Source organism: Camellia sinensis, chromosome 14, assembly GCF_055761805.1.
Source record: "Camellia sinensis isolate YWXY chromosome 14, ASM5576180v1, whole genome shotgun sequence".
NCBI lineage: Eukaryota > Viridiplantae > Streptophyta > Magnoliopsida > Ericales > Theaceae > Camellia > Camellia sinensis.
The window spans coordinates 35,426,391-35,450,801 of NC_138974.1; the positions used below are offsets into that span (position 1 = coordinate 35,426,391).

Consider the following 24,411-nt stretch of genomic DNA (forward strand, 5'->3'; position numbering starts at 1 on the left):
AGGACTATTTTCTCAATCTGATATGAGCTGCTCCAATGGTTGTCAACAAAAGGCAGGAGACGTCCGGGGAGACGACCAGCCGGTCGACCAGACTAGGGATGGAAATTTGAACCCGGCCCGACGGGGACCCGACCCCCCGTCCCCGATTACAATGGTTTTTCCCTAAAAAATACTCCTTATGCGCCGGGAATGGTATTTAAAAATGCATCCCCGATCAATTTCGGGCCGGGGACGGGGATAGCTTTCACAGCCCCGGACCTGCCCCGTCTCCCTCGAAGTAAAATTACCTTTATGCCCCTCTATATCCATTCATATATATATATATATACCCCTCTCTCACAGATTTGTCACTCTCCTCCTCTCTTAGACCCCTCTCTCTCTCACACTCTCATTCTCACACATTCGAAACCCTAACCTCAAATCAAACCCACGCCGATTGTTCGAAACCCTAACCTCAAACCCATGTCGATCGAAGCAAGGAAGGAGTAAACCATGGAGATTAAAGTCAATTACAGCTCCTCTCCCTCTCTCTCTCTCTCTCTCTCACTCGCTGCTCCACCACCGCCTCCGCCATTCGACAACGAGAGTCGATCGTATCTCCTCTCCCCTCTCTCTCTCACCGCTACAGCACTGCTCCACTACCACCTCTACCATTTCACTACCGCCTCACCATCGCAGATCTATCTCTTTTTTTCTTTCTCGCCATTTCTACCCACTTCTCTCTATTTTGTAAATTTGTTGTTGTTTTTTTTTTTTTTTTTGGGAACAGAATTTGTTGGGTTGTTTTTGTTAAATTGCAGATCTGTTGTTGTTTGTTGTTAAATTTGGTGTGCTGTTGTTGTTGAATATCAGATTTGGGACTGAATTTTTTTTTTTTTTTTTTTTTGGTCGGGGAATTTTTGGGGTCGGAGAAACCCGATCCCCGTTAGGGGATGGGGGCGGGGCCGGTGATAGGTTCCTCGTCGGGGATCGGGGTCGGGTTCGGGGGAATTTCCATCGTCGGGGATCGAGGATGGGGAGTGCGATCCCCGGCCCGCCCCGCCCCACCCCGTTGCCATTCCTAGACCAGACGAGGCAAATAATTTTTTTTTTTCCCCCTGTTTCCCCAATTTGTTGCTTGACCACTATCTTCTGGGACTTGATCTCTAACTGATCTTGCACTCCAAACATCATCCAATTTCACACAGGTTCTCAGTATCCAAACACCAGGGATCTTTCACTTGGGTCTCCTCCAAAACAATCATAATTTTCACCAAATCTTGAATTGAGTAAAAAAAAGATTGTTAGTGTGCATCTATATAAAAGATTCATTATAATTTTCAGACAGATTGTTCGATATTTCACACAGATTCTCAGTTTTTTTTTTTTTTTTTGCAAAGATCCGACGGTAGAATGATGTCTTGAAAGATTGTTCGATATTTCACACAGATTCTCAGCTTTTTTTTATATAGATCCATACATATGGTTGTTGAAAAAAAGATTGTCAGTATCGAAACACCAAGGATCCATTTACTAACAATCTTTCACTTAGGTCTCCTCCAAAAGAATCCACTCAAATCTTGAACTAGGTCACCTCCAAATCAATCAAAAAAGTCAAACAACGATAAAAAAAAAAACGAATCACCTACACAAGAATTCAACCAGCTAAGAACTTGACCTTTCCTCGGCCTTCCACATCTGGATTTGAAGAAGAAGACGAAGAGGAAAGAAACCCAAAGTGTGAATGAAGTAACCATTGTTCCTGTTCATTTTCTGTGTAATCCGGACGACCAGAGAGACAACTGGCTGGACATCCGGCCGATCATCCGGTAGCCCCACCCAACGGTCACACACAGTGAACTGGTGAAAGATGAGCTACGTCCTCAGTTTGGTGTAAGATTTGAGTTATTCTCAATTTGATATCGTTTTGCTGAAACCATTGGAGAGTCAAAAACGGTACTTTTTCACCAAATTTAAATTTGATAATAAATCTGAGTAAACATTGGAGACGGTCTAATATTAACTACATCTAACGCAACAGACGAAGCATAAACAAGAGTTGTTTTGCCTTTCATAAGCAAGTGTAGATGAATAACACCTGGAGGTCTCTTTGTTGGTGGCCTTGGACAATGAATTTTGCAATACCTTTGGAAATTATATAACCTGGACCACGGGCCCATGGTGGGTACGACTCATGTGGCCATTCATGCCAAGAGATCACTAATAAAATTAAATAAACAATATAATGAGGCTAACCTCTGTTGGAAAAATGGTTTAATATAGGCATATTTTTTAGCCTAATTTTAAGTGGGTCCCATACGTCTTTTGGGGTGGGTCCGAAGAGGTGAAGTGTTCCTTGCCGCGTGGCAAATCACACGGTGAAAACGGAACATCAAAACCTTTTATGAGTGAAGGGGAAGTTGATGTTGTTTTTGAGTCTAACATTAATTTTTATTTGATAAAATTTATTTGAATTTTTTCAATAAAAAATTATTGTGGGAATTTAATTTAATTGTAAATTCAAATTTTGGGTTCCTAAGTGGTTTCCTAAAGTTTGTAATTGTGAGAATTTAATTTAATTCTAAATTCAAATTTTTAGCTCCTAAGTGGTTTCTTAAAAATTGATTAAACTATTTAAATAGTTTAATAAAGTTATTCCATTCAGTGAAAGGTTTTATTGATTTAACTATTCTAATAGTTTAAACAATAAAGTTACAACAGTTTTGTAACTGTTCACCTTTGGAACCTTTTTCAAATTTTTTGAAAATTTGCAACGGACATATCATCTATGAATAGTGTTGCACCTTTTCACTTCTTTGTTGAACCTGTTCGGGGCTAAGGTTTTTTGCCTATATATATTGCCTGATTCCAGCAGTCTTGTATCCGTATTTTTTTTCAGTCTGAAATTTTTCTCTTTGCTGTCCAGATTTCTTTTAGTGCATTATTCTTCATTTATAATTTTTGGAATAAATATTCAGAGAGTTAGAACACAGGTTTGGTTCGCCGAACAAATTGTTTGGAGTGCTACTACAATTTGTGAAGATCATTGTATCCTGGGAGATAGACGCCACTCAACTGTAAGCACCATAGCGGGGCGAATCTGTCTTAAGGACAAAGTCTCACACACTCGACTTGGTCTTTAATTATTCATTCGGTTTAATAAATAAATTCGGTATGTTATTTATTTATTTGTTTGAATTTATTTCTATTTATTTTATTTACACAGAAGATTGTTCCAACAATCTTAAGACATATTTGAATTATTCTGTTTACAGAATTTTTCGTTTGTTTCCCTTTTTTATTCTTCGTAAATAATTTCGGAAGAAAATTATTTTCTGTGGATTTACAAAATAATATTCTGGTTGGAAAAATAAATAGTGATTATATGCTATTTGACAGATAGTAGTAATATACTGTCTCTTTTCTTTGACAACAACTAGTAGTACGATACTAGTGTCATTAACAATTCAGATTATATTTTTGTGGAATTTTTTCAGAAATTAATTTTAGGTTTTAGAAATTATTTTCTGAGTTTTCATTACTTAAAATTCGGTTTTAGTATTTTATTTATTGAAGTGCTACAGAAATTAATTTTCTGTGTGGAATTAATTTGGTTGAATAAAATTTTATTTTATTTCCAAATTAATTGAAAAAAATAAAAGTTATATTCTTATTTCTTTTATTTTATAGAATTTAATTTCCTGTGTAGAGTTAATTTGGTTGAATAAAATTTTATTTTATTTTATTTCCAAATTAATTGAAAAATAAAGTTAGTTTTTATTTCTTTTATTTTACAGAATTTAATTTTCTATATGGAATTAATTTGTTTAAATAAAATTTTATTTTATTTTCAAATTAATTGGAAAATAAAAGTTACATTCTTGTTTCTTTTATTTTTACAGAATTTAATTCTGTGAATTTGGATTAGTTTTCTGTGTGGAATTAATTTGGTTAAATAAAATTTTATTTTATGTTATTTCCAAATTAATTAAAAATAAAAGTTACATTTTGTTTTGTTTCTTTTATTTTAACAAAATTTATTTCTGTAGTTTGGTTTAATTTGTTTAAATAAAATTTTATTTTATTTTCAAATTAATTGGAAATAAAAGTTACAATTCTTGTTTCTTTTATTTTTACAAAATTTAAAATTCTGTACTTTTTGGTTTAAATTTTCTGTGTAGTATAAAATTCTAATTCTAATTTTATTTTATAATTTAGAATTTATAGCGATCCCGGTTTTCCTTTTCGTGCTTAACTGTCATCTGGATTCGATTTCGTAAGGGTGTTATTGTCTTATTCTCTTTCTATCCCTTTCTCTTTGTGTTCGAGCTTGGGGTTGTGTTGGGCAAGTTGGGAATAAGTTGGTTGCGTTTTAAAACGTAAAGTCTTTGCCCAGTTTTTGGTCTTTCCGCTCGAGCGGGACTCTGTTGTTGCTTGTCCGCTCGAGCGGGGGTGTTGGCGCTCGAGCGGGGAAATCACCCATCCAGTATTTCGTCTGCAGTGGTATACGCTCGAGCAGGGGATTGGACGCTCGAGCGGGAGTATGTGTCTGACGCTCGAGCGGGGACTTTGACGCTCGAGCGGGCATCATGTCTGTAAAAGTTCTGGGAGCGTGCATCCGCCGCTCGAGCGGGGGATTGGACGCTCGAGCGGGGATCTATGAGTGACGCTCGAGCGGAGATGTTGCCGCTCGAGCGGGGCGACTTTTATATATAGCCGAGATCCGACCTTTTTGTTCACTTTTCAACATCTTTTCTCTCTTTTACTTTTTCAAAAAGGTATTTTGAGAGCTCCTCTCACTAAAACCCTAACTTCTCTCTTAGGATTGATCTAGTAGGAGTTGTTTTCTCACCTTGGGCCTTTACAAAAGTTGTGTTGATCGTCGAGGGCTATCTTTTAATCTGAAAATTTCGGGATTTGGAGCATTTCCGTTTCTTCATCTTCTTCGGTGCGTCCCATCATTCGAGGTAGGGATATCCTACTCCTCTTTATGAGCTTTGTCTTTGAATTTTAGCATTTTGATATGTTGGGGGTTGTTGGGTAATTTTGAGAAAGTTTGGGCCTTTGTGTAGTTTTACAAGAGTTGGGGTTTTAAATATATAAACCTATATGCATGTTAGGCATAGAGAAATGAGATTAATGTTGGGACATTGATGGAAATGGAACCTTAGGGTTGTTTGTGAATTATGGTAATTTGCCCTAATTGGTTTAATTAATTAATGCATATAATTAATTGAAGAAAGCGAGGAATTGAATTGAGAATGTTGAAATTGGGAATGTATCGGATTAAAGAGTGTATACGAATCTTTTATCGCTCATCTAGTTGTAATGCTGATATATTATCCAGTTGTGCATTTATTTACTGCTTAGAAATAATTGATTTGGGTTACCGGTGGAGGGTAGTGATGATTGTTGTAGACGATGCATGTTGATTAGGCAAACTAAAACTAATCATTTGGTTATGTCATAGAGTATGATGGTTGATAGAATACATTAACTTTATGTATTGATCGATGTGTATATGATTCTGTGTTTATATGCATTGCTTGTGTAGAGGAGAAGATGGGGGATGTACTCCGCGGTTTAGGGGAAGATGGGGGATGCACCTCTAAACCGGATAGGATTGGGAGGAGATGGGGGATGAACTCCGTAGACACAGCTCATATGCTTGTCTAGAGAAGTGAAGATACAACTCATATGCTTATCTTTGTGAAGTATAGATATAACTCATATGCTTGTCTAGTGAAGTATAGATATAGCTCATATGCTTGTCTAGTGCAGTGTAGATATAGCTCATATGCTTATCTGTTGTAGTGTTGATACAACTCATATGCTTATCTGTGGTAATATTGATATAGCTCATATGCTTATCTGTGGTAATATTGATATAGCTCACATGCTTATCTGTTGTAATAGTGATATAGCTCATAAGCTTATCTATTGAAAAGTTTGTTGATTTGATATAGCACTAAAATGTATATCATCATCGTTTGTGAAGTATGGAAGTAGTTTATGTGTTATTGATACAACACCAAAATGTGTATCCACCGTAAATTTTGAAAATGTTCTAGTGATGAACTATAATCTCATCAAAAGGTTTTGGCCAGAGTACTGAGCCCTGTTTTCAAACCCAAAGTTGAACAAGAAATGAAAAGTGAATTGTAACGTAGACTTGGTTGTCATGGAATTGAAATAAGATGTAAATGGAAGTGTAAGTATCGACCATCTATCAGTTGCTAATCTTCTAGGCATTGTTTATAGTTGGTTTAGTATATCTCTGTTGGGCTGTGGCTCACCCTATATGGGAACATCATTTCAGGTACAGGTAGCATGCCACCTCCAAGGACATAGCTTGGGAGGCTAGAGGCGGACAGACTTTTGTTCTCTTATCTCCTTTTGATGTATTACATGTAAATTCAAGCCAAGGGCTTAATGTGTAACCGAGTCAATACTCTCTTTTATAACCAAGTGTTAACTTGGAAAGCTGTAAGCCCGTAGGGCATTTACCTTTGTTGTTAACGTGTAATGCTTTTGTAATGAAGTACTCTGATGAACTGAGGAAATGTGGATCTTTTGTATATAAATGTTTGTTTATATTGATGGGTTTAATGTTATTATTTTGAGGGCGTTACAGAATTTATGGCTACTAAAACTGGTCAAACTAATGTTCAAACCAGTACTGGTATAGTGATTGCCATTACGCCAACCTCTTCTTATGTTGGGATTGTGCCGGTGAATCATGGTGAAAAACTAGAGAAGTTCTTAGGAACTGTTTTTAGAAGATGGCAGAAGAGAATGCTATCTAAAGGAGGGGAAACTAAGAAATACAAGTTTAATGGCATGTGTTACATTTGTAACAAAGAGGGACATCGGGCCAAAGATTGTCGTTACAAACGTAAAGGCAAAGGAAGATCAAGTAAGAAGGTTGCTAAAGCCAAAATGACCGAAATTTCCAATGGCGTAGATGTCATAAATCTTTCTGCAGTTGTTTCCGAGGCAAATCTTGTCGGAAATCCTAAAGAATGGTGGGTGGACACTGGTGCTACTCGCCATATCTGTGCCGACAAAAAGATGTTCACATCTTATTCTTCAGTGGACAATGGTGAACAACTTTTTATGGGCAACTCCTCAACTTCCAAAGTTGAAGGACGAGGAAAGATTGTTCTCAAGATGACATCAGGAAAGGAACTCACTCTCAACAATGTGCTGCATGTACTGGACATTCGCAAGAATTTAGTTCCGGATCTTTGTTGAGTAAGAATGGGTTTAGGCTAGTTTTTGAAAGTGACAAGTTTGTACTTACCAAAAACGGGATATATATAGGAAAAGGTTATATGTCTGATGGCCTTTTCAAATTAAATGTAATGACCGTTGTACCCCCAGCTATTAATAATACTACATCTTCTTCTTATTTGCTTGAGTCTTCAAATTTATGGCATGGTAGACTAGGACATGTTAATTATGGATCTTTGCGTAGATTAATTAATATGGAATGTTTACCTAAATTTGCAACTGATTCAAATCATAAATGTGAAATTTGTGTTGAGGCAAAATTATCTAAAACTCCGTTTCATTCAATTGAAAGAAGTACGGAACCACTTGAATTAATTCATAGTGACATTTGTGATTTTAAATCAATTCAAACTAGAGGTGAGAAAAAGTATTTTATCACTTTTATAGATGACTATACTAGATATAGTTATGTTCATTTAATTCGAACCAAGGATGAAGCTTTGGAAACTTTCATTCAATATAAGAATGAAGTTGAAAATCAACTTGGTGAGAAAATCAAGAAACTTAGAAGTGATAGAGGTGGTGAATATGAATCACCTTTTGGTGAATTTTGTAAAGAACATGGAATAATTCATCAAACCACCGCTCCTTACTCACCTCAGCAAAATGGAATTACTGAAAGGAAAAATATGACTTTAAAAGAAATGATGAATGCCATGTTAATCAGTTCTGGATTACCTCAGAACTTGTGGGGGGAAGCAATACTTTCTGCTAATTATATTTTAAATAAAGTACCCCGAAAGAAAGTAAATCAAACACCTTATGAATTGTGACATGGAAGAGTACCATCCTACAAATACTTAAAAGTGTGGGGGTGTTTGGCTAAAGTGGCTATTCCTAGTCCTAAAAAGACTAAGATAGGTCCTAAGACTATTGATTGCATTTTCATTGGTTATACCAAGAATAGTAGTGCATATCGGTTTTTGATTCATAAATCAGAACATTCTGAAATGCATATAAATACTATTATTGAGTCTCAGAATGCATCATTCTTTGAACATGTATTTCCAAATAAGACTGGACAAGAAACTAGTAACAATAAAAGATATCATGATGCTATTACTAGTAAGGATCAAGAACATGATCAAGAACAAGAGTTAGATCAAAATGAGGAAGAGGAACCTAGGCGTAGTAAACGTGCTAGAACCTCAAAATCTTTTGGTCCAGATTTCTTAACATTTTTGTTAGAAAATGAGCCTTTAACTTTTAAAGAGGCTATGTCCAGTCCTGAAGCTCCTTTATGGAAAGAAGCTGTCAACAGTGAAGTTAAATCCATCTTGCAAAATCACACTTGGAAATTAGTGGACTTGCCACCAGGTTGTAAACCTCTTGGGTACAAGTGGATTTTCAAAAAAAAATTGAAAGCGGATGGATCAATTGACAAATACAAGGCAAGACTTGTGGTCAAAGGATTTAGACAAAAAGAAGGTCTTGATTACTTTGACACATACTCGCCGGTTATTAGAATAACATCCATTAGAATGCTAATTGCCATTACATCTCTATACAATCTAGAAATTCATCAAATGGATGCGAAAACCGCTTTCTTAAATGGTGAGTTAAATGAACAAATTTACATGGAACAACCAGAAGGGTTTTCTGTTCCAGGAAAAGAAAAGAAAGTGTGTAAATTGGTTAAATCATTATATGGTTTAAAACAAGCGCCAAAGCAATGGCATGAGAAATTTGACAAGGCAATGATGTCAAATGGATTTAAAATTAATGAGTGTGACAAATATATTTATATTAAAAACACTAACAAATGTTATGTCATTGTATGTCTTTATGTAGATGATATGCTCAGCATAGGTAGTAATAATGACATGATTAAAACTACTAAGAAAATGTTGAATAAACATTTTGACATGAAGGACATGGGCATTGCTGATGTAATTCTTGGTATGAAAATTACCAAAACATCAGAAGGATATGCTTTGTCACAATCTCATTACATTGAGAAAATACTTGACAAATTTAGCAAAAATGATGATCATCTTGCTAGAACACCTGTAGATGTTAATTTGTATCTTTCTAAGAATGTATAGGAAAGTATTTCTCAATTAGAGTATGCCCAAATTATTGGAAGCTTAATGTACTTGATGAACTGCACTCGCCCAGATATAGCTTATGCAGTAAGTATATTAAGTAGATATACGAGTAATCCGGGAGTAGAACACTGGAAAGCAATTATAAGGGTTCTTAGATATCTCCGATTTACTCGTAACATTGGGCTTAATTATACTAGATTGTCACGCCCCCAAACCGCCCCTAGTAGTTTGGTGCCGTGATGGCCAGTAATCCGAGATTACCGAAGGCCGACTTACAAGAATCACACACAATCAGAGTATGAAATATGGGGCTTACAAGTGCGGAAGCAAAATATATATATATACAGAATCTAAATAGTCCATGAGAGCTGTGCTTAAGTCCAATGAAATGACATACATTTTTACAAGTCTTACCACTTAGATACAATAAGGAAATGAGATACAAAATACATCTTGACCAAAAGGCTTCTCAAGCCGACATATACAAGTGCACATGAAACATAAGCTAAGAAGCATAATCTTCAAGATGGTACAAAATGCTAATCCAAAACACGTCGGCTATGCGCCCAAAAACACATCGGCTACACGTCTAGGCCTCATTGCCTTCTTGCTCATCACCTACATATATATAGAGAGGGTGAGCTTGGATACTCAGTGAATGATATTAAAAATAAAGGTTTTGCATGATTGATATCCAAGATTTCTTTCAAAACAATACATAGCATACTTTACAATCAAGAGGGAAATCAAGTTCATTGCCGGCCTTTCAAGTTCTTTGGATGTTATTACATCTACTTAATACAAGGGGGTGATGACAATTCCAAGACAAGAGTGCAGTTGCATTATAATCCCCTGCAGCTAAGGACTTTCAAGACAAGAGTGCAGTTGCATTATAGTCCCTTGCAACTAAGGACTTTCAAGACAAGAGTGCAATTGCATTATAGTCCCCTGCAGCTAAGGACTTTCAAGACAAGAGTGCAGTTGCATTATAGTCCCCTGCAGCTAAGGACTTTCAAGACAAGAGTGCAGTTGCATTATAGTCCCCTGCAGCTAAGGACTTTCAAGAAATGTCATCAAAACAAGATAGTGTTTAATACACAAGTAGGGATAGTCATTCATGCTAGATCAAGTACTTTTCAAAACAAGGCAAGACGAGATTTATGAAAGCAAGTGTAACATAGCTTTATTAAAAATACCACTCACATAGTTTCTTCAAACGTCGGAGTCGAGACAAGCCCAAGTCCTACAAACACAGGGCAAAGCCTATTGAATGCACTTTCAAACAAGTCTCTTATGTATGCAAATGATTTCGGAAAACATGCTGGGCACCAACCAGGTCTAGCCCGAGGTTCCACACCTCCTCGCCAAGGTGTGTTCCCGGGGGCCACATGCAAGGAAAAGAGGTCGGGAAACTCTGGGTTTCCCTCTACTGATGAACATGAAGAGCATGAGTGTGAAAACATGAAAAATATGAATGTTCAATCATAATCTGTCATCACAAATCTGGGATTTTCATGCTATGAGTTTGAAAACATGGACCTGGGTACCCGTACTTGGAATCCTTGCGGAAATAAACACAAAAACATGATTCTTTATGCAAGCTTTCGGATCAAAACAAGACTTTTCTTGAAGAACACATGAATGCCATTTTCTCTTTCTAAAATCGAACTTCAAAACGATGCATGGCTTACAAATCATATCCGATCATGCAATGCAATAACATGAACATAGAGAACATCATGAGCAGATCAAGAATCTAACCTTAGAACACGGATCTAACGGTTCGATCTCTAGGAATCAAGCTTGAAGATCTACTTCCTCACTCTAAAGCTCCTTCTTCCTCCTAGAGTTTCTCTCTCTACAAGGCAAGGTTATGATACCAAATGATAGTTTTCTTTACCCGGTTCTGGGGTTAACCCTCTACTGAGACACGTGGCGGCGACTGGTTGGGTTTTCCCTGAAAAGGTGGCTGACAGACCAGACAAAGCATGGTGGAAGGGTGTTCAACAAGTAAAGCGGTATGGGCTCTCTGACAAGGCAATGACATCGGCTAATAACAAGGCGTATTTAACAAGCTACACGGAATGGCACTCCGGCAAGGGGGTGACATCGGCTAACAAAGGACTTCGGCAACTAGGGTGACAATGACCTCGGCTAGGAAGGACAACACTTGACTAAGCTGTGCCACATCTTGGCCTAGATGCGCCACACCTCGGCCTAGGTCATACCACTCCAGGACGAGATCACTTGGGTGCAAGGTAACATCTCGGCTAATGTGTCAAGGCAAGGACGGAGGTCAACAAGGGGTTCCAAGATACTTCTAGACTGAGGATGACCTCGGCTTGGAATGATCTAGGCGTAACGTAACCTAGGCTTGGAATAACATCGGCTAGTATAACTCAGGCAAGGCGTGACCTATGTTTCACATCAAGGAAGGAACAAGACAAGCACACCACACTTAAGCGAAACAGGTCACAAACATACACATGCAAACTTAACAAGCCATAATCATACAGATGCTCATGAACATGACGAAGACATAAAATGTGGGTTCCTACAGTCTACCCTCCTTAAAGAAGTTTGGTCCCCAAACTTAAGTTACCTTGTCCTACGAATAACTCCGGGTAACGGATTTTCATCTCCTCTTCCTTTTCCCATGTGGCCTCCTCGCCATAATGCTTCTCCCATTCGATTTTCACCATTGATATCGACTTGTTTCTCAACTGTTTCACTTGTCTGTCGATAATTCTCATCGACTTCTCTTCGTAGCCCAGGTCTTCATTAACTACAACTCCGTAGTAATCTATTACATGCAGTGGGTCTCGGATATATTTTCTCAGCATTGAAACATGGAACACGCTGTGGACTTGGCTCAAATCTGGCGGCAAAGCGAGTCTGTAAGCAACGGTGTTGACTTTCTCAAGAATTTCAAACGGCCCAATATATCGGGGTGCAAGTTTACCCTTCTTCCCAAATCTCGAAACTCCCGTCATCGGTGAGACCTTCAAAAATACATGATCCCCAATTTCAAATTCTAACTCCCTCCTCCTTCGGTCGGCATAACACTTCTGTCGACTCTGTGCAGTTTTAATCCTCTGCTGAATGAGTTTGATCTTTTCGGTTGTCATCTGAACCAACTCGGGGCCAATTAGAGCTTTGTCTCCTACTTCAGTCCAACATATCGGCGATCTGCACTCCCTTTCATACAAAGCTTCATACGGCGCCATGCCTATGCTGGCTTGATAACTGTTGTTGTACGCGAACTCTACTAATGGCAAATGCGATTCCCAACTTCCCTGGAAGTCCAACACGCACAGTCTGAGCATGTCTTCAAGTGTCTGAATCGTTCTTTCTGTCTGCCCGTCGGTCTGGGGGTGAAAGGCTGTGCTAAATCTCAACTCTGTTCCCAAGGCTCCTTGTAGACTCTGCCAAAATCTAGAAACGAACTTCGGATCTCGGTCTGACACAATGGACATCGGCACTCCATGAAGCCTAACGATCTCATTCATGTACAATTCGGTAAGTCGGTCGGCAGTGAATGTAGTCTTGACAGGCAAGAAGTGAGCTGACTTAGTAAACCTGTCGACTATAACCCAAATGGAATCCATACCTCGTTGCGTCCTCGGCAAACCCACTACGAAATCCATGGAGATGTGCTCCCATTTCCACTCAGGAATTGACAAGGGTTGAAGAAGTCCTGCCGGTCTCTGGTGTTCTGCCTTCACTCGCTGACAACACAGACACTGAAATACAAACTCGGCTCTCTTTTCATGTTTGGCCACCAGAAGGTCCGCTTTACGTCCTGATACATCTTGGTGCTCCCTGGATGAATGGCAAACTTGAAACTGTGGGCCTCTTGCAAAATCTTCCTTTTTAACTCTGGTACGTCGGTTACACACAATCTTCCTTCAAACTTAAGCACTTGATTCTCCATGGTGTATCCCGGCCTCGGCTTGGTGACGAATTCATCAATTACCTTCTTGAGGAATTTGTCCTCCCTCTGTCGGGTCTTCGCTTCCTTAATAATGGTCGGTTCCACCGAAACCGCTGTCAGGCACGCCAAACTTCCAACTAGCTTCCTGCTCAATGCGTCGGCTACGGAATTTGCCCTACCTGGGTGATACTGAATCTGCATGTCATAATCCTTCAGTAGCTCGAGCCATCTTCTCTGCCTCATATTTAACTCTTTCTGAGTGAACAAGTACTTCAGACTCTTGTGGTCGGTGAAAACTTGGCAAGATGTTCCATACAAGTAATGACGCCATATCTTCAAAGCAAAAACCACGGCAGCTAGCTCCAGATCATGGGTAAGATAATTCTTTTCATTGGGCTTCAACTGATGAGACGCGTACGCTATGACTTTACCTTCTTGCATTAACACGCAACCCAAACCCTTATGTGAAGCATCACTATAAATCTGAAATTCCTCATTAGCCGATGGTAGTACCAGAACTGGTGCTGTAACTAACCTCGTCTTCAGCTCCTGGAAGGCTGATTCTCTTTCATTGGTCCATTCATAAGCTGCTCCCTTCTTAGTTAGTTGTGTCAATGGCACTGCAATCCTCGAGAAATCCTTCACAAACTTTCTGTAATAACCTGCCAAACCCAGAAAACTACGAACCTCGGACACGTTGGTCGGCGTCGGCCAATTCACAACAGCTTCAATCTTACTGGGGTCAACTGATATACCGTCTTCATTAATCACATGCCCTAGAAATGAAATGCTGGAAAGCCAAAACTCGCATTTACTTAACTTGGCGTACAACTTCTTGTCTCTCAGGGTCTGCAGGGCAAGTCTCAGATGATTCTCGTGCTCGCTCGTATTCCCGGAATAGATCAATATGCCGTCGATAAAAATAATGACAAACTCATCTAGGTACGGCTTAAAGACTCTGTTCATCAAGTCCATGAATGCTGCTGGGGCATTGGTTACTCCGAAGGGCATTACCAAAAATTCGTAGTGGCCATATCTTGTCCGAAAAGCAGTTTTCTCGATGTCCTCGGCTTTAACCTTCAACTGGTGGTAGCCTGACCTAAGGTCAATCTTGGAAAAGACTCGTGCTCCTCGTAGTTGATCAAGCAAATCATCGATTCTAGGCAATGGGTACTTATTCTTAATGGTCACCTTATTAAGTTCCCTGTAGTCAATGCAAAGACGAAGTGTGCCATCATTTTTCTTAACAAATAGAACGGGTGCTCCCCACGGTGAAGTGCTCGGCCTAACAAATCCTTTGTCCAACAATTCTTGTAATTGCGATTTCAGTTCTCTGAGTTCGGCTGGGGCCATTCTGTAGGGTGTTTTGGAGATGGGTTGTGTTCCTGACAGGATGTCCACGGTAAACTCTATTTCCCTATCGACAAGGTGGCCAGGCAACTCATTCGGAAAGACATCGGGGAATTCCTCAACAACGGGTATGTCGGCTAACTCAACACTTCCATTCAAATCACTTAGTATACTGCATAAATAACCCTGACATCCTTTTTGGATCAACTTGTAGGCCTTCATGGATGAGATTAAGTAAGGTGGGGGTACTACTCCTTTACCTTGGAAAATGACCTCAGCTTGACTTGGGGTCTTCAATGTGACGCTCTTAGTAACACAATTAATGGATGCATGGTTCACTACTAACCAATCCATTCCCAATATGACATCGAAATGGGTCATGCTTAATGGCATCAAATCAACTAACAACTCTACACTCTCGATCATAACAATACACGCCCTATAAATGGATGTAACAATCATATTTCTCCCAGATGGAGTAGACACAGATAATACGTAGTCAAGGGGTTCTAATTCTCTACTCAACTTCTCGGCAAATATAGTGGACACAAATGAATGCGTAGAACCCGAATCAATCAATACGTATGCATCTTGAGAACAAATTGAAAGGGTACCTGACACTACTGCCTCGGCATTCTGGGCGTCTCCGGGTACCAATGCAAAAACTCTGCCTTGCCTTGCCTGTATTCTCCCGACGTTGTTGTTCTGTGCAGCGCCCGAGGTGCTTCCATTCCTCTTTCCATCGTCAGTCCCTGCCTTCGGGCAGTCCTTCACACGATGACCTATCTTGCCGCACTCATAGCAAGCTCCTGTTGCCCAACGACAAACCCCGAAATGTAGCTTTCCACAACTCGCGCACACCGGCTTGGCGTTACCTTCCTGATTTGAGTTGCTGGAACTGTCTGTGCTCATTCTCTTCTTGGCATGGAACGGAACTCGGCGATTATCATAATTCTGTCTCTTCCTCTGACCCTCACCCGGACTCTGGTATCGGTTCAAATTAGCTTCAGCCAGGATGGCCTTGTCCAGTACTCCAGCGTATGTCGGCATATTGAGCATATTGACCCGATCTTGTATCGGTCCACGTAACCCACTTTCGAACTTCCTCGCCTTTCGGTATTCGTCGTCAACCATATGAGGCGCATATCTCGCCAGTTCAGTAAAGGCACGATCGTATTCTGCGACTGTCTTGTTCCCTTGCATCAGATTCTGAAACTCCGTGGTCTTTCGGTCTCGGACGCTAAGGGGGAAATGCTTGTTGTAGAATAATTCCAAAAATTTTGCCCAAGTCAAACCCGGATTGCTTTCTCGGACCATCATCCACCACCTACGAGCATTGTCATCTAATGTGAATGCTGCCAGAGATACTTTCTGGGCGTCTGTACTGGGGAAGATCTCAAACAACTTCTCCATCTCTAAAACCCATGCCTCGGCTTTCATTGGTTCTATACCTCTTTGAAATCTCGGCGGTTTCATTTTCTTGAACTCTCTGATTAGGGTTATCGTGTCGTTCCCATACAAAGCCTGCTGTAGAGGCACTTGTGGCACTGGAGGGGGTGGAGCTGTATAACGGCCATTCGTCTGCTCGGCCTGCGTGGAAGTCGTACCAGTATCCTGTGGCCTAGGTTGTCTCTGCTCACGAACCAAGCTTTCGACTAACCTTTCCAATCTCTCCAATCTATCTTCTGAACGATCTCGGCCAACTGGAGGTCTACCTCTCCTCATGATGCTAGGAGGATGCAAGATGAGACTTTAAAAATAACTGAACAGGTAATACGTATACAAGTAACAAATGTCTATGCCGAAATGATGCACACGTAGTCAAGTAGCAAGCAATATGATGCAATCCTAACATCGTTCTAAGGAAAATCCTATGCTCTTTAGGACTCAAGGTGGGTGATTAACGTACTATAAGGATCTCGTGCTCTGATACCATTCTGTCACGCCCCCAAACCGCCCCTAGTAGTTTGGTGCCGTGATGGCCAGTAATCCGAGATTACCGAAGGCCGACTTACAAGAATCACACACAATCAGAGTATGAAATATGGGGCTTACAAGTGCGGAAGCAAAATATATATATACAGAATCTAAATAGTCCATGAGAGCTGTGCTTAAGTCCAATGAAATGACATACATTTTTACAAGTCTTACCACTTAGATACAATAAGGAAATGAGATACAAAATACATCTGGACCAAAAGGCTTCTCAAGCCGACATATACAAGTGCACATGAAACATAAGCTAAGAAGCATAATCTTCAAGATGGTACAAAATGCTAATCCAAAACACGTCGGCTATGCGCCCAAAAACACATCGGCTACACGTCTAGGCCTCATTGCCTTCTTGCTCATCACCTACATATATATAGAGAGGGTGAGCTTGGATACTCAGTGAATGATATTAGAAATAAAGGTTTTGCATGATTGATATCCAAGATTTCTTTCAAAACAATACATAGCATACTTTACAATCAAGAGGGAAATCAAGTTCATTGCCGGCCTTTCAAGTTCTTTGGATGTTATTACATCTACTTAATACAAGGGGGTGATGACAATTCCAAGACAAGAGTGCAGTTGCATTATAGTCCCCTGCAGCTAAGGACTTTCAAGACAAGAGTGCAGTTGCATTATAGTCCCCTGCAGCTAAGGACTTTCAAGACAAGAGTGCAGTTGCATTATAGTCCCCTGCAGCTAAGGACTTTCAAGAAATGTCATCAAAACAAGATAGTGTTTAATACACAAGTAGGGATAGTCATTCATGCTAGATCAAGTACTTTTCAAAACAAGGCAAGACGAGATTTATGAAAGCAAGTGTAACATAGCTTTATTAAAAATACCACTCACATAGTTTCTTCAAACGTCGGAGTCGAGACAAGCCCAAGTCCTACAAACACAGGGCAAAGCCTATTGAATGCACTTTCAAACAAGTCTCTTATGTATGCAAATGATTTCGGAAAACATGCTGGGCACCAACCAGGTCTAGCCCGAGGTTCCACACCTCCTCGCCGAGGTGTGTTCCCGGGGGCCACATGCAAGGAAAAGAGGTCGGGAAACTCTGGGTTTCCCTCTGCTGATGAACATGAAGAGCATGAGTGTGAAAACATGAAAAATATGAATGTTCAATCATAATCTGTCATCACAAATCTGGGATTTTCATGCTATGAGTTTGAAAACATGGACCTGGGTACCCGTACTTGGAATCCTTGCGGAAATAAACACAAAAACATGATTCTTTATGCAAGCTTTCGGATCAAAACAAGACTTTTCTTGAAGAACACATGAATGCCATTTTCTCTTTCTAAAATCGAACTTCAAAACGATGCATGGCTTACAAATCATATCCGATCATGCAATGCAATAACATGAACATAGAGAACATCATGAGCAGATCAAGAATCTAACCTTAGAACACGGATCTAACGGTTCGATCTCTAGGAATCAAGCTTGAAGATCTACTTCCTCACTCTAAAGCTCCTTCTTCCTCCTAGAGTTTCTCTCTCTACAAGGCAAGGTTATGATACCAAATGATAGTTTTCTTTACCCGGTTCTGGGGTTAACCCTCTACTGAGACACGTGGCGGCGACTGGTTGGGTTTTCCCTGAAAAGGTGGCTGACAGACCAGACAAAGCATGGTGGAAGGGTGTTCAACAAGTAAAGCGGTATGGGCTCTCTGACAAGGCAATGACATCGGCTAATAACAAGGCGTATTTAACAAGCTACACGGAATGGCACTCCGGCAAGGGGGTGACATCGGCTAACAAAGGACTTCGGCAACTAGGGTGACAATGACCTCGGCTAGGAAGGACAACACTTGACTAAGCTGTGCCACATCTTGGCCTAGATGCACCACACCTCGGCCTAGGTCATACCACTCCAGGACGAGATCACTTGGGTGCAAGGTAACATCTCGGCTAATGTGTCAAGGCAAGGACGGAGGTCAACAAGGGGTTCCAAGATACTTCTAGACTGAGGATGACCTCGGCTTGGAATGATCTAGGTGTAACGTAACCTAGGCTTGGAATAACATCGGCTAGTATAACTCAGGCAAGGCGTGACCTAAGTTTCACATCAAGGAAGGAACAAGACAAGCACACCACACTTAAGCGAAACAGGTCACAAACATACACATGCAAACTTAACAAGCCATAATCATACAGATGCTCATGAACATGACGAAGACATAAAATGTGGGTTCCTACATAGATATCCAGCAGTACTTGAAGGATACTGTGATACAAATTGGATATCGGATACAAGAGACTCAAAGTCCACTAGTGGGTATGTCTTTACTCTTAGTGGGGCGGTTGTATCTTGGAAATCTTCCAAATAGACTTGTATTGCTAGGTCTACTATGGAATCAGAATTCATAGCTTTAGACAAAGCAGGGGAAGAGGCAAAATGGCTTCGCCACTTTCTTGAAGATATTCCAATATGGCCAAAATCGGTGCATGTTATATGCATATATTGCGATAGTCAATCAACAATAGGAAGAGCACAGAGTCATATGTATAATGGTAAGTCTAGACACATTCGTCGTCGACATAATACCGTAAGACAACTACTCTCTAATGGAATTATTTCCATAGAATATGTTAAGTCTAAAGACAACATAGCGGATCCACTAACCAAAGGGTTAGCAAGAGAGTTAGTTGAGAATTCATCGAGGAGAATAGGACTTAAGCCTATTAAATAAGAGTTACCACAACGGCAACCCAACCTAATTGACTGGAGATCCCAAGATCTAAGTTCAAAGGGACAACCGAGTTGTGAATGACTCAGAAGGATCACTGGGGAGTCTAACTCCTACCCATTTCTTTGATGAAATAGTGATGTCTGCAGCGTTTGAGGTTAAATAAATTTTAATGATTCTTATATCTAGGTAAACCTCGTGGAGTATGGCAGGATACTCTTCATAAGAATCACCTATGTGAGTGTGAACTGGGCCGGTTCTATGAGATTTGTGAAGGGCTACAATTCTCTAGAGCACTCATGAAGACCAGGTTGTTCAGGGCCAAAATGAACACAATAGTGAGAACTAAACTGTGTCTGGGAATATACTGTGTGAGTTCTATTGTCTTGGTTTACACAAACTGCTGAACAGTTCAAGACTTCATGTTCACTGGTTAGCTAGTAAATCCGATAGTGTCTCACAAGGGAAGGTTCAAAGCCAAAAGCTACTTATCCTTTGCAGAATATTTCCAATTTTTGTACTCTCTGAAATTAGATCATGTTGTTGCATTTTCTCTCCGTCAAATTCCATTCATGTGGGGGATTGTTGGAAAAATGGTTTAATATAGACATATTTTTTAGCCCAATTTTAAGTGGGCCCCATACGTCTTTTGGGATGGGTCCGAAGAGGTGAAGTGTTCCTTGCCACGTGGCAAGTCACACGGTGAAGACGGAATATCAAAACCTTTTATGAGTGAAGGGGAAGTTGACGTTGTTTTTGAGACTAACATTAATTTTTATTTGATAAAATTCATTTGAATTTTTTCAATAAAAAATTATTGTGGGAATTTAATTTAATTGTAAATTCAAATTTTGGGTTCCTAAGTGGTTTCCTAAAGTTTGTAATTGTGGGAATTTAATTTAATTCTAAATTCTAATTTTTAGTTCCTAAGTGGTTTCCTAAAAATTGATTAAACTATTTAACGTTTTATTGATTTAACTATTCTAATAGTTTAAACAATAAAGTTACAACAGTTTTGTAACTGTTCACCTTTGGAACCTTTTTCAAATTTTTTGAAAATTTGCAACGGACATATCATCTATGAATAGTGTTGCACCTTTTCACTTCTTTGTTGAACCTGTTCGGGGCTAAGGTTTTTTGCCTATATATATTGCCTGATTCCAGCAGTCTTGTATCCGTATTTTTTTTTAGTCTGAAATTTTTCTCTTTGCTTTCCAAATTTCTTAGTGCATTATTCTTCATTTATAATTTTAGGAATAAATATTCAGAGAGTTAGAACACAGGTTTGGTTCGCCGAACAAATTGTTTGAAGTGCTACTACAATTTGTGAAGATCATTGTATCCTGGGAGATAGACGCCACTCAACTGTAAGCACCGTAGCGGGGCGAATCTGTCTTAAGGACAGAGTGTCACATACTCGACTTGGTCTTTAATTATTCATTCGGTTTAATAAATAAATTCGGTACGTTATTTATTTATTTGTTTGAATTTATTTCTATTTATTTTATTTATACAGAAGATTGTTCCAACAATATCATCCTACATAAAACTGAAATCTAGTTAGATTGATACCTCAATACTGATATACCACTTGTTGTCTTTGTCCCTATGGGGTGATGATTCAAATGATATAAGACTGTAAAAGAGGCCATTAGAAACCTTTTTCCCTTTCAGACTAGAAAGAACTTCATCTACCCTAACAAAAGCATCATCATCTGTTTTCATTATATATATATTTGGCAGGGAGAATTTGGGTCTGCAAATTTAAAGGATAAATTATTAATAGGTGAGCCTCAAATAAAAGAATTGTGAGAAAAAATGAAGATTCATTGGAAACATATATATATATATATATATATTTAAAAAAGGTAGGGGGGGGGGGGGGGGGGGGGGAGAAGGCCAAAGAATAGACCACGTTTTGGTTCCATGAATAACCCATGTTTTGACTAGCTACACATTTTTGAAAAGAATAGATAAAGAGGAAAAAATGGAAAGAAAGAGAGAAAGTAAAAAAAGCAAAACGAGTTATAAGTTTTCTGTCCCCTCCTCTAAAAAAGTCCTCTGTTTTATGGTGCTACCAAATCCAAAACTATGCTTATATGCAATGCTAAAGATTGAGAACTGTGAAGATTCATGACAATATCAATTTAGTAATACTTCGGCTAGACTGACCACAATTATGCTTGTATCAATAATCAAATAATTAAACTACAGCAGCAAGCTCTTTCTGTTCACCAAACAATCATCTACCTACCCCTAGACTGCAAATTGCGACTCTCTTTAAAGAGCTCGTTTGGAATAAATTTTTTTGGGACTTTTTGGCTATTTTAGTCAAAAAAAACAAAATAAGTTTTTTGGCCCAATAAAACAAAACGTCACATTCAACCCATAATCATTACATTTTTTCTCTCACAAAATTCAAAAAAAGCCAAAAAATTCATCACAAACAAGACTTTTTAACTTCAGGCTAAAATAGCCAAAAAACCAACCCACATCCCAAACCAACCCAAAGTGAGTGGGCTGTAGTAATCAACAAATGGCATCGGTTGGATATTTCCATATAAATTTTTCTGCTGCTACATTTTTTGTCATTGTCTGATTGCAATAAATTTTTCTACTGCTATATTTTTCTGTTGCTGCTGTCTTTTACGTGTTATTATCTGTATTTGATTGTATTAATTCTTTATGCTTTGTTGTAAAACATATTATAATTGAATGATTGTTTGACAAGTTAATACATATTGTTGGTGCTACATTTTTTAGCCAAGTATGGATTTTATACAAAAGGAATTAACATTGGCAAATATTGTCTCATTTTTTACTCATCACTATTATGATTTTTTTTTTCTTTCTATTTTTCCTCATAGGTCTCATGAATGATTTTGAAGAAAGAACAGTGTTTTTATTAATATGTCAATGTTTAGAACACCCAAAAGGAGAAGAAGAATGCGGTGTTGGTACAGAGTTTTAAGATGGGAATGATTTCAATTTTTTCAATTATTCAAATGAAAGCAAGTACCAGAGCAAAACCAATTCTCTAAACACGACATGGCCATAAAGTTACAGGTTGCTCTCTCTCTTTTTTTTCTCTATTTTTCTTTGTTTAGTTTCATGTATGTCTTACTTAGTGATACAGATTTTCATTATTTGTTTCTTGTGTTTCTTTGATTAATGCGATCTGCTTCGTTCCTTTAGAAAAAAAAACAATAAATGGTGAAATTCTGTTGGCTTTTTTTTCTTAAAAGGGTTTCTACTCTAATGTTAGTTATTGTTAGGAATAAAATAGTCATTATGAAAATTTAAAATTTGTAAGTTTGTCTATATTTACACGACAAAGGATTAAACGCAAGCATAAACCCTTTTAATAAAAAGAAGCCAAGATAATTTTTTATGTTGATACTCAAAAAGAAAAGAAACAACATAAAGAAGGTGAATATTATTTCTGAATTGAAATTAACAAAGTCCACTCATTATTATGTTAGGTGATATCGTACTATAAAACAGAAGGAAGCATAGCTAGATTTCAGTCCATTTTATTTTAATATTTTTAAAATAAAAATATTTTTAGAACTACCAGTTTATCTCTGCTTTTGAGCATGAGCTAGCTGTCAAAAAGTTTGTAGTCTTTGTTCTTTCTAGGAGGATTATCTTATGCTGGGAGTGAAAAATGGCTTTGGTTATTTTGTTACACTTATTTTTGAGTATTACTGATTATATTTATCTCTTGCGATATATTGAAATTTAGTGACAAATTCTCTTGTAATTGTTTTCCACTAAACAGAGCTCAATTCTAAGTTGGTTTATATGTACATAACTTTTTTCTCTCCATATAATTTTCTACTATATATGTTTATAAATTTCAGTTCAAAACACAAATGTAATAGGCACTAGCTGGGCATTAGTTAGCGTCTCTTGCACGTGGCCCTTTCACTAGTAACTATAAGAAATTTTGAATCGCTATGTATTCGCTTGTGGATGAAAAAAATGTTGGCTTTTAATTTTGATTTCTTCACAAAGCAAACCATACTCTCCCTTGTAAACTATATTTTTGTATGTTAGTTTATTAATTTATCTTTTTATGTGATGTAGTTGAGATTTTTATGAGGTTTTTTCTTCAACTTTCTAGTAAGGTGCTGTGTAATTGCTAGTTTGGGAGTGGAATTAGATCCACAAAATTTTACACAATTAAATAGAAATGTAAGCAAAAATATTATTATTAACAACGCTTTCTTCATTTTTTTTATTTTTTTATTTTTTTATTATTGCAGGTAGCTAGAGGTGTAGTCATGCGTGTTTGTGAACATGAGTTTGCCGGTGCATTAATTCTAAGTTGTGCTTATACATGGAGTTTTTGATATATTTCGCATCAGACAAACATGGCGTGCACTTGGATATGATCGTTTTTGAAATCTTTGATGGTTTTGTTAAATATGTTTTTGATGTAGTAAATTTATTGTAAACTAAATGGATGAATAGATGGTTATTCTGTAAACTAAATGGATGGATAGATGGTTATTTTGTTAAATATTAATGTTTTCATGTTGACAGGTGGTAGTAATTTGATAGATTAATTACTATTTTGACGTCCTTTCCATGGTTTATTGTTTGTAGATTGGATTGTTGATGGATTGGTGTGTTGAAATTAATTGGATGGACATGAATTATGCATTAATTGCAAATGTATTACAGGTATCACAAAAAAAATTAGCATTACATTGGCAAAAATGATGCTTAAAATTGAAAACTTTTTTGTGACCAATACAACTTTAGTCGCAAAAGGCCTGTGAGAAGCTTGCTGCTATGACTGACTTTTCGCGACCAAAATATGTTGTTGCTAAATGACAGCTTTCTGCAAACCACTTTTCATCTACCAAAATCGGTGGTCGCAATTATTTCCTTTTAGAGACTAGATTTTTTGTCGCAAAATGAACAACTTTTGAAAAATTGAAATCCTTTTCCCGACCAAAGTAAATGGTCGCAAATGCTTTACTTTCCACAACCAACTTCAGTTTTGGTCACCAAAAACTTTATGTGACGGACTTTTAGCAACTAAATTGCAACCAACTTTTTTTGGTTGCTAAAAACCATCAGCGACTAGATATGATCTTTCTACGACC

At 38.3% G+C, this 24,411-nt stretch overlaps 1 long non-coding RNA gene across 1 annotated transcript; it reads left to right on the plus strand.

Annotated features, from left to right (window-relative positions):
* Positions 1-22,161: 22,161 nt before the first annotated feature.
* LOC145807552 (uncharacterized) lies at positions 22,162-23,780 on the plus strand. The gene is made up of 2 exons (XR_014350765.1): positions 22,162-22,360; positions 23,563-23,780. It is a non-coding gene; the product is annotated as an uncharacterized LOC145807552 (long non-coding RNA).
* The last annotated feature ends 631 nt before the right edge of the window (positions 23,781-24,411 follow it).